Raw genomic sequence first — 14,552 nt, 5'->3', positions numbered from 1 at the left:
TCAGTGGCTCCCAAAACAGGTGGACACTCCTGTGGGCATTTTCTTCAGAAAGTACATGGAGAACTGAGATTCTGGATCATGTGGTTTAATCCAGTGCATGATCCTGCTGGTTTTTTAAGGGTAGCAAGTGAGCAGGACACCAGGTGAGGTAAGGAGAAGAAATTATGGATCAAAAATTGTACAAAGACATTATGATCCTTCAGACAAAATAAAATATGTACAATTCTGTTCTGTTCTGAGGAGGAACTAGTGGTGTTGGCAGCAGCAACATCAGAAGAGTGCTGACATGCTTTGTATTTTATTTGCCTTTCTTCTGGATTGTCAGTGTTCTCTGAATCTTTGTTCAGCAGCACAGTAAAAACAGCCAGAAACAATTCCAGGGAGGCAGAAATGATCCTTGCACTCTTCTAATCCTGCCCTTACAATAATTTTGAAGAAATTAAACGTGGGTTCAGACATGTGGATGTGCTGCATCTTTTCAGAGCTCCCATTTTGTGTAGGGAAATGATTCCCTTGATATATTAGAGCATCTCAGAGTGTGTCCATGCCACTCCAGGACATCTCTGGGCTGTCAGAAGCTGTGAGAGGAGCAATTTCTCGCAGCCTGACTTTGGGGCTGGAGCTGCTGCAGTACATGGTGCAGCAGAGGAGGTTCTGCACGTCCTGGGAGCTGGACCAGTCCCCTGTAGCTGCTACCTGAGCCCATTTCTGCCCCTTCATCCTCTCACTCGTGGCCCTGATGTGGTCACAGGGGGTTTGACACCCCGGAACCCGCGGAAGGTTGCGATGAGGTTTCGGAGTTCAGGGGTTAAGCAGAGCTGATCTGTGAGCTTTGCCAAGGCAGGCGCTCTGCTGCCCCGGCCTTTGAAGGATAAAAGTGTTATCCAGACAAATCCATGCTGCTTTTCAAAGCAGCAAGTCTGTGTGCAGCACAGCTGGGGTCTGGGAGCAGGGCTGCTGGCAGGGCAGGGAAGGGAAGAGCAGCCTGCTGTTTTCTTTAGGAGGAAAGGTGGAAATGCATTTTTCAAAGCAGCTAGGTTGTTTTGTAAATGGCTGGTTTTAATGCCCAAATAAATGTGTTTTCAGTCGGTTTCCACCTCAGAAGGTAGATTCTAGGTGCAATTTAAAATGTTCCTTTCAGCTTTTTCTAGGTGGCAATCAAAAGTGCCCATCATCTTGGCTCACACATTCTAATTCTGCAATGTAAACTTGTAGTTTTGAGGGAGGAGGAAGTCAGTGTGGAGTCAAGCTGTAAGATCTACTCCCTCTTTTCCCCTTCTATTTTTGGTGTATGTGCTTTGCTCATGTTTTGCAAACACTGCTGTTTGTTTTTTAAAGCATACATTTAAAGGACACACGATGATTACCAATAAACTAAATTAAAAGGGCAAAAGCTGGAGATAGTAGAGGGAAGTTGATAAACCTTGTCACCATGTTCATTACTCAGCACTGAGTGCTTTTCACTGCAGCACATCACACCTAGACACAATGCTGATTATCTGTGCAGGAGGCTGTTTTGGCATGCTGAAGGAAAACACTGCTATGTCTTGCTAATTTGATTTTAATATCTGTGCCATGCCTTTCTTGGGCCTAGAAACTAGCTTGCTTTTTACTAATATAATTGGCTAATTACAACATCTTCTGTAGGAGATGGGGAGATACCCACAGCCCTTATGGGATTTGGAACATACTAAAGTAAACAAATGACAGTTCCTGATCCAACAAGAGCTCATTTGGAGCACAAAGAAAGGAATATAGCCACTGCAATTGTCTTAATAAGTTTTTTAAGGTTATTGATTGTCCAGTCTTTGGAATGGAGATGGAAACACTGGAACATGGAGGACACAGCCCTGTAGGACTTCTGTGGCAATAAGGACAGGTAGTTACAATCCATTCTGCAAGTTTGCACTATTTTGTATGTTTAATCATTTTAAGTTCCCTACCTGTGGCCAGTTGTGAAGATGTAAAGGAAGAGAAAAAGGTTGCACCAAAACAGTCTCCCTTGGTCCCAGTAACTAAAATATTCTAGGTTTTGCAGTGTGATCCTGCAGTTTTGGTGTTTCCTTCCTTTCCAGCTACCACTCAGGGTAACCACTCACCTGGAGTTAGTCCCTGGGAGGGAAACAACCCTGGCTGGAGCCACTGATTTCCTCTCCCACTGCACAGGTGATAAGGGGTGGACAGGTGAGAAGGGACAAGTGTTACCTCTGCCATAATGGTGAAGATGGAGCAGTAACTTTGAATAAATAGATCACCTTCCTGTCCTGATCCCAGCTCCAGCAGTCACAGCCTCCTTTCCCCAGGATCCTCACTGCATTCCATCCTTACACAGTCTCCTTCAGACAGGACTCGAGGAGAAGTCCTATCCTAGACAATCAATCGTTGAGCCTGGAAAGAGTTTGAGAGACTTATGCTAATCATATTTAATTAGTGTGTGCAAATGATTCTAACTAAATGTAGACTTCCCTTAGTATCTTCAATTAAAAGCTCTGGATGTACTCCAAAGTTACAAATTCCTTCACTAAGCCAGTAGGGAATGATAATGAATTATTGCTAATATAGTCATAAAAGCTTTTATTTGCATAAGTAATATGAAGCTAATGTGTGGATAAAATTAAACTTGAAAATGAAATATTATTAAAACAAAACCGTTAATGAATTTGGACACATTACTGAGCAGGTATATTTGGCAGCTGGCTGGAACAGATAACTCCAATAGAAGTCTAGCAGAATCAAAATCAATATTGAATATTGCATAACACAGTGCAGATAGTCAAGCAAGTTAGATGTGCTCATTGTCTCAGTTCTGATGTGCTTCATCATTGTTTGCTTTTGCAATCATAACCAAGAGAAGGTGTCAGGAAGGAGAACCAAATCCTTGGATTTGACTATTTCATACTGGTTTTTACCATTTTAATTAGACTGGCTTGAGAGAAGATGAATAAATATTGAGGTTTGTAAGTCATAAGTAGATGGTGTTCACACATGCTGCTTATACCAGCAGGATGGGTTGTTACCATGTTTAGAATCTTACTGCCAAGGCTGGATGTTTTTCTTCTTGAAATAATTCACTGATCACTTTTTACTCTTTCATACTGCAGAAGGCTTTCCTCAATCCCCTGTGGATATGTTAGTGCTGGGCTGCAGCAGTTTGGATTTCTTTTGTTTACTGTTTTAGTTTGGAGGAATTACTCTGAACTAAAACAATCTTAAGAGCAGGGTAGTGTCAGGTGGTGGAACTTAGTCTGAAATAGGAAGTTCTGCCTCTGTAATAACCTGTAGAAATGTGCCTCTCACAGCTCCTTCACATGGGCTCAGCTTCCCTGTGGGTTCCTCTGCAGATTATAGGCATAAAAAGATGAAGAGAATTGTAATGATTTGCTTGAAAAGAAGACTAAAATTTGGGGAGTATGATGAAAGTCAGCTCCAGCTTAAGCTGTATTTTTCTTGGGAGTAGTTCTTCAAAGGAGTACAGTGTCAAAATCAAAAGACATGGCAAGGGTATGTTGTCTATTACTATACATAAGCAAACAGATGGTTTACTTTTTCTCCTCTTTTAAATATGTAACTTCTGTGGTCTCATTATGTCTCTTGGAATGGTTTCAGATATCGATTTAGTTTGCAAAACTGAGTTAATTCAATAATAGCTATATCCCAATTTCAAATCTATTAGAAATATCGCTTGCCAGAGGATCCGAAGGTTTACTTGACTGTCAATAATAAAATTGCATAAGCCATAAATCACTTTGGACTCTTGAACAAGATCACATTTCTCTGTACCAGGGCCAGTGCTGGTGGTATTAGCTGCTGGGAGCTTTCCTGCTCCTTTTGAGGGAGTTTCATTGTTTCATGGAGTGATTCCCTCCCAGCAGCTGCTTCTGAAGTTTATCCTTTTCCTCCTTTGTCCCACTCAACCCTTGCTGCCAGAAGGAGGAGAGGTTTGGGTCCTTGCTGTTGGTTTCAGGTGTATGCTCATTGCTTCTTTATTTTTCCTCCTCTTTTTTGCTCTTTGTTGTTTAGGATGTTCATTTCTACTCTGCCTCAAGGAATATAAAATACAGATAGACAAATACTTTCTTTTCTTTTGCTAACTGTAACTAACTGTTCTGCCCAGAACAATATCTCCTAACCTGGTTTGTCTCTCACAGTGAAGTATTTCATACAAGCCCTTCTGAGAAATAAAACTATCCCTGAGAACCTAATTTTTTAGACAAAGGTACTGAATAAGGTGCAATTTGTGGGTTTTAGAAACCCAAGGGAGACACAGTGTTATCAGTAGCCTTCCTAGAACACTGATGGTTTTTATAATTCCATCTGTTATTAGTTCAAAGCATGATTGTTTCCTTAATCTGCAGTACTCAGCCCTGTTGGGTGCCCTGACACAAAAGCACTTGCTTGAACCTGTTTGTGTTTGATGAAGCAACACTTCTGTAGCAAACTCTCATGGAAAATTAGTTGATCTCAAATATCTACACAAGGTGTTGCCATTTCTACAGAGTGGCCTTTGGGGATGTGCTCTGCCTTCCTAATTAATGATAATTTTCAACACAGTGCAAAGAACCACTCAAAGAAGGACTCGATGCCCAAAAGGAGCACACACAATTCTCCTGTTTCATGGACATCTGAAATGTTCTGCTTTGCAGCCAGCCTGGCTCCAGGGGGTTGAGCCACAGACTCCTGGCTCTTTAATAGCAACCAAGTGCTGGGCTCAGCCCACGTGTTGTGGCGTGAGAAAATTGGCAAACATAAATATTGGCAAATATAAAATTGGCAAATGTCTTTTTTCTTCCCTGTGGGATCTGAAATAGGTTGGGGTATATGAGTTGGTCCTGGCTTTACACACAGGAAACAAGCACCAGGATCTGAATTGGGACAGTGAACTGAGGACAGCCCTTGGCTACCAGGACAGGCAGTTCAGTCAGCCCTGTACCAATTTCAAGGTGTTTTACATTGTAGATTTTATGTTTTATGTCAATGGCAGTTGCTCAGGATGTGGGAGTGCTGATTTTTAATGTAGAAGAAGGGGAGAAGATTTTCCAACCTCTTTAGGGGTCCTCTCACTTCTCTAACAGTAACAGTAGGGGCAGTACTGAAAAATACAGCTTAGTTCATCCTAGGCCCAAGTCTGATAAGGGATGATGCTGGTTTGAGGGTTGGATTCAATTACCTTGAAGGTCTCTTCCAGCCTTGATGATGCTGTGATCCCACTGAGCTGCCACTGGTGAGGTCAGCCTGGCTGTCGGGTTCTTTGGGCCTTGGTGTTTTGTTTTGTTCTGGTTTTATTTGCTTGTGTTGGCACTGATCTCTGGAAGACAGTAAAAATATTTATTCAGCACAAGCAGGGTGACAGATATCTCTTGTATGAAGAACTATTTGATGAGCTGTTAGTTTTGAGTGCCTTTCCTATTCATTGAACTAATTAGCTCTACAAATCTTGCTGTCAACCAGTCATATAGCCACTTATTTATTTCCCCATGTGCAGAATTTTTACTTTGCTGCATATACACAGAGCTGTAAAACCAAATGCACCAAAAATTGTCTCTTAGTTGGATCTAAATGGAAACAAAATACACTTGGAATTATTATTACATGTACCATTAATTTTTATTTGAACTGTCTTATAAAAATGCCAAGCTGTTTTCATTGTTTTTCACTGTTGCACTCATATAATGAGTGTAATGCTCATTTCCTACATTACTGGGAGAGAAGGAAAAAGCCTGTGTGTGGGACAGGGAGAAATAGAGGCTTTAGTGCTGACCACATGGGCACCTGGAGACTCCAGCTGTCACTGTCTGCTGTGGTTCTTTAAAATTACTGCTTGGTTTTACCTTCCTCTTGTGCTTTCTCTCCTCCTGCAAGCTTTGCTTTTTTTCATTTCTTTTTCCCCCCAGCCTTTTAAACATCCCAGTGAGCAGAGTTAAGCATTTAATGCAGATTTCAAACTCATGCCAGTGCAGCATCCAGCCTGGGCTCTGCTGTGCTCAGTCCCAGCAAGCCTGGCTGCTGCTGGCAGTGGCAGTGCAGAGGGCATTCTCATGAAAGAGATACAGAAAATGTGCTTTGTGGGAAAGAAAAACCTGAGTGATGTGATTCCTGGCACAAATATCTCTGGTGATTTGATTGCTGTGGCGTTTCTGATTTGGGGGCAGTGTCATGTGGGCTCTGGAGACACAGCAGTATCTGGACCCTGGAAGTGAATAAGCACCCTGTGAAATGTAGCCAAGGTTTTATAGCTGCACAGTTGCCTTCTAAAATTGCCTGTAATCCCTGGAAGTTTTGTGATGTAATGGCCAACTGGAATTATGCTGCCTGTTGGAAAGAGATTTTCCATTTTGTAACCTGATACCTCCAAAGTGATCACAGCCAAGATTCCTCTTCAACAAATGCATGTATGTATATATAGGTGCTGTAAAATACTGTTGTGATACTCAGCTCCTCACAACTTCTGAAGAGGAGAAAAATATTCAGTTTGTTGAGGTAAATGGAAAGATTTTGCTAGAACTGTGTGGGCTTTTGATCCAAGAATTAACCTGAAAGGCATTGAGACATGCCTAAGGAAATTTGTTTTAGAAGGAAATACATACCACATTAGAATAAATTACAAGGTAATGGGGTTTACTAAAGTGGAGTTTGAGAGTTGAAACTGGAGTGGTCTTTTAATCCATGATGGCTGCTCATTTATTGTAATAGTAAGTTTACAGAACCTACAGTGAAAGAGACTATAAAAGATGTAACTTTTTAAAATTATGCTGTAAACCCTAAGAATTCCTCTGTATCCAGTTTAAAGGAAGCATGGCATTATGTTAAAAACATGTGTCCTTACAGACTCTTCCTCAGGGTGACAAATCTCAGTGGTGTCATTTTCCAGATGTGTTTCATTATAAGTCATGCTTTTACTTCAAGTTGTAGGAAGCTGAGTGTTCAGGTTTATGCTTATCTTTGAGTTTTAATTCAGCTTATGGCACATGTAATATTTTCTTTAGTCCTAGCACGTCGTTGTCAACTCTACAGAGTATATTTTAGTAGAGTTTTGAAACATTTCTTTGGTAGTAAGCACTTCTGTCTTGGCAATATTAGAAATGCTTTTCCATATCAGCAGCAGTGCATGAATGCTGAACACTCACTGGAGAATTGGGCTGGGTGTTGAGAGAGATTCTAATTCAAAAAAGCAAATGCATTACTGGTAATCGTATTTGGGAAGTTAATGTAATAAAATTAAGAATTAGTCATCTGTGATGAAGTATTTTTTTCATATACAGAATTTTTCACATCCCAAAATTTCTAAATAAAAGCACATCCTGGAAGGAATTATAACAGAGGAAAATCCTCCCATTGCATTTACAGCACTTCAGGACCTTGGGATCTGTTTCTACATCTGCACTCAGGGTGCCACTGGGGAAGAATTCTCCTGTTTCAGAGAGGTTTTGCTACCTGGAGGTACCTGTGGCACACACAGGTGAGGTGGCTTGGGCTGCAGCACCTCTGCCCTGCTGAGGCTGTCCAGGTTTAACCCTGAGCTGCAGCAGTTTCAGGAACTGCCAGAATCATCAGAGAGGAGTTTTGACCTGGAAAAGACACAAATTATGTTCGTAAAAGAGCATTTTTATTTCTGTCATGTCCTTATAATAATGTATTAGTGATTTTGCATTGCCTCCCAAACTGGAGTTCCTTCTCTCTCACCAGTACTTGAGTGTTTGAAAGCCAGGGTGGGTTTTTTTTTCACAGACAGATTGCCAGGGATCCACAAGGATGCCTGTTGCAGGATGTAAATCCATTCACCCACTGAAGCAACATTTTATTCTGTTTTATTTTATCAGAAAAACTTACACTGAGGAAAGCCAGGGCCATTTTTAATGCTGCTATTCATCATTTATCATTTAGCAGCTACAATAAAATTTGGGGAAGCAACCAATGTTCTCAGTGACATATTAGTGCAGATCTCCTCGGACCTTTATTGCCATGCTGGTTAACTCTGCAGGGAGAGGTGGGCAGAACCTCTGGGAGGGCTGCACTGAATCCTGTATTTAACAGCAGAGGGGGAAAAAAAGCTTGGTAAAGTTTTTAGTAATCTTGGCTTGAAGGGTAATTTTCTTGTCAACTCTATAATTAATGCACCACACGTTACAGTAGCCCATTGTTATTCCAGAATGCCAGGGTGCATTTCAGACTGAATGGCTGTTTAACAAAACACTTGGCAGATTTATTACCCTCAGGTGATTCTGTCAGTCAGCATTTCCCCATCTTCAACCTGAAGGAGGCAGAATCAATTTTGGTATCTATTTTGTGAAAATCCAGGCTCTTTAAATTAAGCCACACACATATGCAAAGGCCCCTAGAAAATCAGGACTAGTATTGGATCTTCATCTTTTAGCAGGGAAGCAGGAATTACCCTTGCAAACTCCTTGGATTTTTCCCTCCACAATCGAGGCATCATCTGCCACTTCCAATATCTTACAAGAAACATTTGTGGTCATTTTCACATCATGTCTTGAGCATTATGTTTGTTTTTTTGTTCCTGTACAGTGAGTACAGAGCACTTACTTGGCAGTGTCAGGAACAGGTTCAGCAGTGACTCGGTATGGAAAGAAAATCCTGAAACAAAGGAGGTGTCATACTGAATTTCCTGTTGCCAACTCTGCAAAAGAATTCAAGTTATTATTTAATACTGGAGGGGTATGAGGGGCACAGAACTTTTTCAAAACCAAGGTTGGTTTAAATTTCTTGTTACAAAGTATTAGGATTCCAAGGATGAAAATGTCTTTTTCAGTAGGAGAAGGATGCTGATAGAGGATATATATAGCCCAGGTATGAAGCCACAGAAAAAAATGTAGCAGGTGAGAAAGTGTGGTTTTAAAAAGAGATCCTGAGGTGGCAGTGGGAAGTTTATTCTCTTGAGCCATCAGACTGGAGCTGTGTCTGTGTGTTGAGATCCCTCAGGTGGCTGCTGGCCCTGGCTGTGTGTGGGACACATGGGAAATGCACTCTGGGACTGTAGTTCTGAAATTCTGAATTTTGTTTTATTTTAAAAAAATTTAAGAAAGCATCTTTTCAATAGTTTTGGGCAATCCAAAGTTGGTTGGTTTTGGGTTTTTTTTTAATCTTGCTGATTTTTGGTGAAACCACACTATGTCAGGAAAATAAAGGTACCATGCCTTTTTTATGGTGTTAGGTTCAGTTTTTAATAAGAACAGGAACTAACAGAAAGTATGAAATTTCTGCTGGTGGTTATAGTTAAAGACCTTTTCCTACTTGATCTAGTTTGGAGAGAGGGAGGATAATTTCTCTTGAAATTTTGCTATTTTAAAATGACAATTAAGAGGGGTTTTGTTTTCCTTATCAAGTAGTTCATAGAGACTGCTGCTCTTCTGGCTGAGCTGGATTGGTGCAGCCTCTGCACTGTAGGTTTTATCCACTGGAATTGAGTTACAGTGCACAACAGCTGGATAAATTAATCAAGTGCTGGCTTTGAGTTCTTGTAGATGATTTCCTGGGCTGGTTCCCTCCCTGGGGTGCCCTGACACATAGCAATGATGTGACCTGCAGGGATGACACTGCAGGAAAAGGGGCTGGAACTGGGGGAGCTCTGCCCAGAACTCTCCCCAGAAAAGTCTCTAGCTCTGGGCCAGGAAAGGAGCACAGCTCTCCTGAGCCAGAAGCTATGTTAGCACTGTTAGGGTTTTTTAGGGATTTATTCTCTGTGATGTGTGTCCAACATCTCTTTGAGTTTTTATTTTACACCTACAGAGTCTTGTGGCAATGAGTTCCAAAATATGAGTTGTTCTGTTGAAAATGTCACCAGTGTCCCCAAGCTCTTCTAGAATGAAATGAACTAATTTTTTTTTTAATTCCTTTACTGACTTTTTGGTGCCATTCTTAATGTCATAGACTTCTACTGTGGCAGATTCTCTCTTCAGTCCTTGAGCATGTCTTAGGGCAAAGCAAATGCAAGTAAGGGACACCTGTAAATGTTCTGATATAATCCATAGCAAAACAGAGCTTGAATCCTTGAGCATGTAATGAATACACAGTTGGCTCCAGTGTGCTGGATGTCTGTGGAGAGATTTTTCAAAGTCTCAGGCATAATTTGTCTTCCAAGGGAGACAGATGCCAAGCTGTCCTTTGAAAACTTCCTCTTCCACTCCTTCTGCCTTAGCACTTACTGTGTTTGATTTCATGCTCACCTATAAAATTATTGTTGTCAACCAGTTTGACACTCAGCATTATGCAAGAGGTTTTCTAGCCCCTCACAGCTGGTTGTGGTTTGGCATGTTTGCAGGAAAATGTATAGACCTAAGCATTTCACAGATGGAATTTCAACCATACCCTGAGGTGTGCTGTTCTGGTGGTTAATTATCCCAGAAGTTCTGTTCAGCTTTACCTGTGGGAAATGAACCCACTGTGTTTATTCAGCTGCCATTGCAGAAGTGGATGAGCACTGAGGTTGTTTTCCAGATTGAAGAAAACACACAGAGAACTAAGAAGGCAAATTTACTTTTATACTTAAATAAATGTGAACATGAGCTAGAAAGAACTTTCATTGTTTTTAGTAAGCAGGATAAATCCTTTTACTTGTATTTTATGTGCTTCCACTTGTTCCACACCTCAAGGAGCCACCCCAAAATATAAAATGATGTCTAGGAGTAAGGAAGTAAAAGATCAGCCCCATATTTGCCCTTGATTATTTCTATGCAGGTGTAGGAATTAATATTTCTCTGTTCCTTAAAGATCTCTCTTGCTCCACAAACACTGTATTTGCTGTTGCATTGTCTGAGTTATTTTCATAATTCATAATTACCTTGGTTCTTAAAAATTTAGACATTCATTTAAAAGCATGATCCAATCTTGCCTGATTGCCACCACATTGTGTTTGAAGTAATTACCATTCACTTGGCTTTTGAGGCTGTTGAATGAATTTTCCACATGAGATTCCTTAATTTGTACATATTTTATTGCTATAAAATAGGTATTGGCAAGCTGCCTGAACTGGAGTGAAGGCCTTTAATTCCTATTCCTGTGTTATGAAACAAGTGCAAACGAGGAGGCATAAGAGAGACTCCTTAAAAAATATTTTCTTGACATTTCCGAATTGTCCTTGCACAGGTGCAAGGTGCAGAGGTAAAACCAAGGTAGTTTAGTTCTGCACTTAAAGAGCCAAAACCAGTTAGTTTTCATCCAAGAAAGATAATGTTCTTTTATGGTATAAAAGCTCTCTCTATCCTTGAGCTATTATCCCCACGAGAAATGTTCTCTGCTTGAAGAGGTTATTAGTGCCTTTGTGCTGGCTTCCTGCAGACTAAGGAAAACCTCCAAGAATATTAATCTTCCCTGCCCTGTACATCTATTCTCCTGTGGCTGAGAGGCTGCCCTGCTAGCTTGGCTTTAGAGCAAGGAGGTGCTTTAAAATAGCCAAGGTTGGGGGTTGTGAAATAAGAGGAAAATTCCTGCTCTGTTTCCTCCTCTCCCAGGGAAAAATCTTGGGGCCTTCCTTGAATATGGGACTCCTTTCTCCCCACTAATTCAACTGACACTTTCCCCTCTGGGTGGCTTTATAAAGAGTCTAATGATAGATTTAAATATGTCAGAATGCTGTAAGTAAAGAGCAAATTCTAGAACTGCTCTTAAAGCAGTCAGGTTTCATAGCTGTGTTGTCCTAAACAGTATTACAACAAAATTTTAGGAGAAAATCTAATGTTAACAAAAAAACTGAGGAAATGTTTTAGGTTTTGTTACTGATTTACTGTAAAGAATTGCATGGAAGGATCTGCCTGTATCCCTACCAGGGTATTTCAGTACAGCCTTTAAGGAAAAATAACAAAATAAGAATTCTTGGCACATGCCCAGGAATAACTGGTACAAAATTCTGCCCAGCCCGAACTAACAAACCATCCCTGGTGGTCTGGCATTTCACCATCATGATCTCTCATAAATCAAACAGCAAGGCTGTGGAGGCTTTGGGTGGTACTAATGAGAACTTGCTGGCAACCAGGCATTCCAGGTGAAATCCAGCCTCCCTTCGTGCTTCTGATGGGAGCCACAGGAGCTCCCAGAGTGCTGCTCTTGGTAACAAACCTGGCTAATTGTAGGAAAAGATGGAGAAAAGATCTGAAATCCTTCCAGATTGAGGAATGGACTGTGCAGGAACACCAGGGCTTCCACAGACAGGATTTTAGGGAATGGAATAAGCGTGGAGTGTGCCCTGAAGTGATGTTGAGGTGAGTGGTCTGAAAGTTGATGTAAATGAGTTGGGTTACTTTAATTCAAACATGCTGCTCTTCAGCCTCACTAAAACCATTGCAAAAAGGCAGAAATTGCAAAAAGCTTGAAGGCTTTGTTGAATTTGAGGTCCAGATTTGCAACTTCAAACATAAGAAATACATGGAGAATAAGGAATGTGCCTGATACTGGGCACCACAGAGAGCAGCTCTCCCTTCCCCTTCCCTGAATATTCTTACCCTGTTCCATTAGTCTTTACTAAGGCTGAGAGTCCCAGAGAGGACAAAGCCTCTGTTGTATTGTGGCAATAAATGACTTAATTTTGAGGCAGATCACAGATTTGTGCCTGACATTTCTACCTTGCAAGTTTTTCAGCAAACAGTGGAGGAAAGGGAGAAAGACAAAACCACCATGTTAAATGTTAACATGCTTTTCTTCTCCCTCTGGAGGTAGAGTTCAATAAAATGTATAACAGTTTTAAATCTTGTTCCAATACATTTTTATGTGAAAATATATGAAGTATATTCTGAAAGGACAAAAGACAAGTCTCATTTGTCCTTTAGGCAAAGGTTTTTAAGTGTTCATATATAAAATATGATTGAGAATACCAGTGACATTTCAACTAGAGACAAAAACAAGGTTAAAAACATTCTGGATTGTCCTAAAAGCAGAAGTTTCATTCCTAGGTTCTTTATGAAACCTAATAAATGAAGTGGTGTGCAATACAATTGAATTGCTGAATACAAATGTACCAAGTTAAAGGGAGAATTCAGCTAGACAACAGTGACCGAATTCCATGGTGTCAGTGGCACTGTGTCCTGGTTTGTTGGTGGTATTTCTCTTCCAAAAAACAGACAAATGTACAGATTTACTCCTGTACAGGAAAGCTTCCACCTGAACTGTCAATTCTTCGGAACAAGCTCTGCAGCTTGGTTATATCACTTTAAAAATAAAGCCCCAGCCTGGATTCAGAACTGAAATGTGCAGGTGTAACTTTCTGTCCCCGTTTCAAGGAATATTCCTTATGTTTCTAGAAACAGCAATACTCCATCAGAGGGGGCTGTAGTTAAGAAAACAGCACAGGTGAACTCTGTGCATTCACAAAGAGAAAAATACCCTTTGTGTTTCAGGCCTCAGCAGAATGGCTTTGCTCGATGCTGTTTCACTGCTGCTCTCTGGATTTGGCCAGTTGTGAAGCTGCGAGGTGCAGAAGTGAGGAAACCTCAATTTGTGCCTTTTCCTGGGAGAGAGAGGAGCAGTGTGCTTGTGTCTCAGCCTGTCTGTGTGATGGGACTTGCATTCCAGCTCACTCAATCACTCATCTACCTGTTGCTGCAGTGTTTCATGCTGGCTGCAGCAGATTCCAAGGGGAAAGATGGGACAGGGGGATTTTTCCAGGAGTCTCGTAGGAGATTTCTCTCTTACTGTCTCTTACATTGCTTTCCCTGGCCAGTGCAGTTGTGGGTGTGACTGAGCCCCTGATGGAGCAGGCAGGAGATGCACGTGGGCAGAGAGGATGGAAACTCTGGAATTCTCCTAGGTAATGCAACACATCTCAGCTTTGAGGTTCTGCTGGGATAGAGCCACCCCAGCTTGGGACAGTGTTGGTTAGCAGTGTGGAGCAGTCTGCTGTGTGCACTCTTCAACGCTGGTAGTGGCACAGTGCATTTTTTGGGAGGCTGATTTTGTTTGAGGAACCAATAGAATGACTTTGCAGTCGTTGGGGGTTTCATAGCTTGACCTGCAGCTCTCCAGCAGGTCAGGTTGTAACTCGGTGCAGGCCACAGCTGGCTGACAGGTTGGATGGAATTATGAGTTGCTGGATAAAAAAAGCCCCTCTTTAGATGTGTCCCCTGACTTTACATTCCTAATGTGTGATGTATGCCCATGTTCCTTATTTACATTTTATTTTGAACAACTTTTACCAACTTGTTACCAAGGTATAATTTCTTCTTCATAGCACTAGCTATTTATTTGGATTTTGTTTTTTTTTTTTTTTTTTTTTTGGGTATTGTTTGCAATCCAAACAGGCCTTTTTGCTACATTAGCACTTGAAAAAGAGATGTCCTGCTCACGTAAGGAATGCCTCTAGAGAAGGGCAGTCCTGCATAATTTCCAGTTCTCTCAGAGAAACCCTTCATATTGGAGAACTGGGGAATATTACTTTCTGGCCCTGCACACTCTCCTGGGTAGAAGGGTCCTGAAACACAATTTATTGTAAAACACACAGTGGTTACAGAGCTAGCACAGTCAATGATATTCCTTTTATTACCACTCAGATGAGAACACAAAATGACATTGGAAAGCAGTGAACTCACCAGAAGGGCAGAGAAAGCCAT

At 41.2% G+C, this 14,552-nt stretch overlaps 1 protein-coding gene across 11 annotated transcripts in view; it reads left to right on the top strand.

Moving 5' to 3' along the window:
* Positions 1–14,552, top strand: part of LOC111937640 (uncharacterized) — a 72,108-nt gene that overhangs the window by 34,660 nt on the left and 22,896 nt on the right. For 2 of the 11 annotated variants that reach the window (XR_015278342.1, XM_086858857.1), the window contains exon 1: positions 8,565–13,753. The exons of the other annotated variants lie outside the window; for them this stretch is intronic. The gene's annotated coding sequence lies outside the window, so the exon portion shown is untranslated. Of the gene's footprint in view, positions 1–8,564; positions 13,754–14,552 lie in introns of those variants that run through there. 11 annotated transcript variants of the gene reach the window in all.

This window comes from Cyanistes caeruleus, chromosome 21 (genome assembly GCF_971803275.1).
Source record: "Cyanistes caeruleus chromosome 21, bCyaCae1.hap1.1, whole genome shotgun sequence".
In the NCBI taxonomy this organism is placed as follows: domain Eukaryota; kingdom Metazoa; phylum Chordata; class Aves; order Passeriformes; family Paridae; genus Cyanistes; species Cyanistes caeruleus.
Note: the sequence above shows the minus strand (reverse complement) of the source record. Positions and strands in the feature narration are given on the sequence as shown.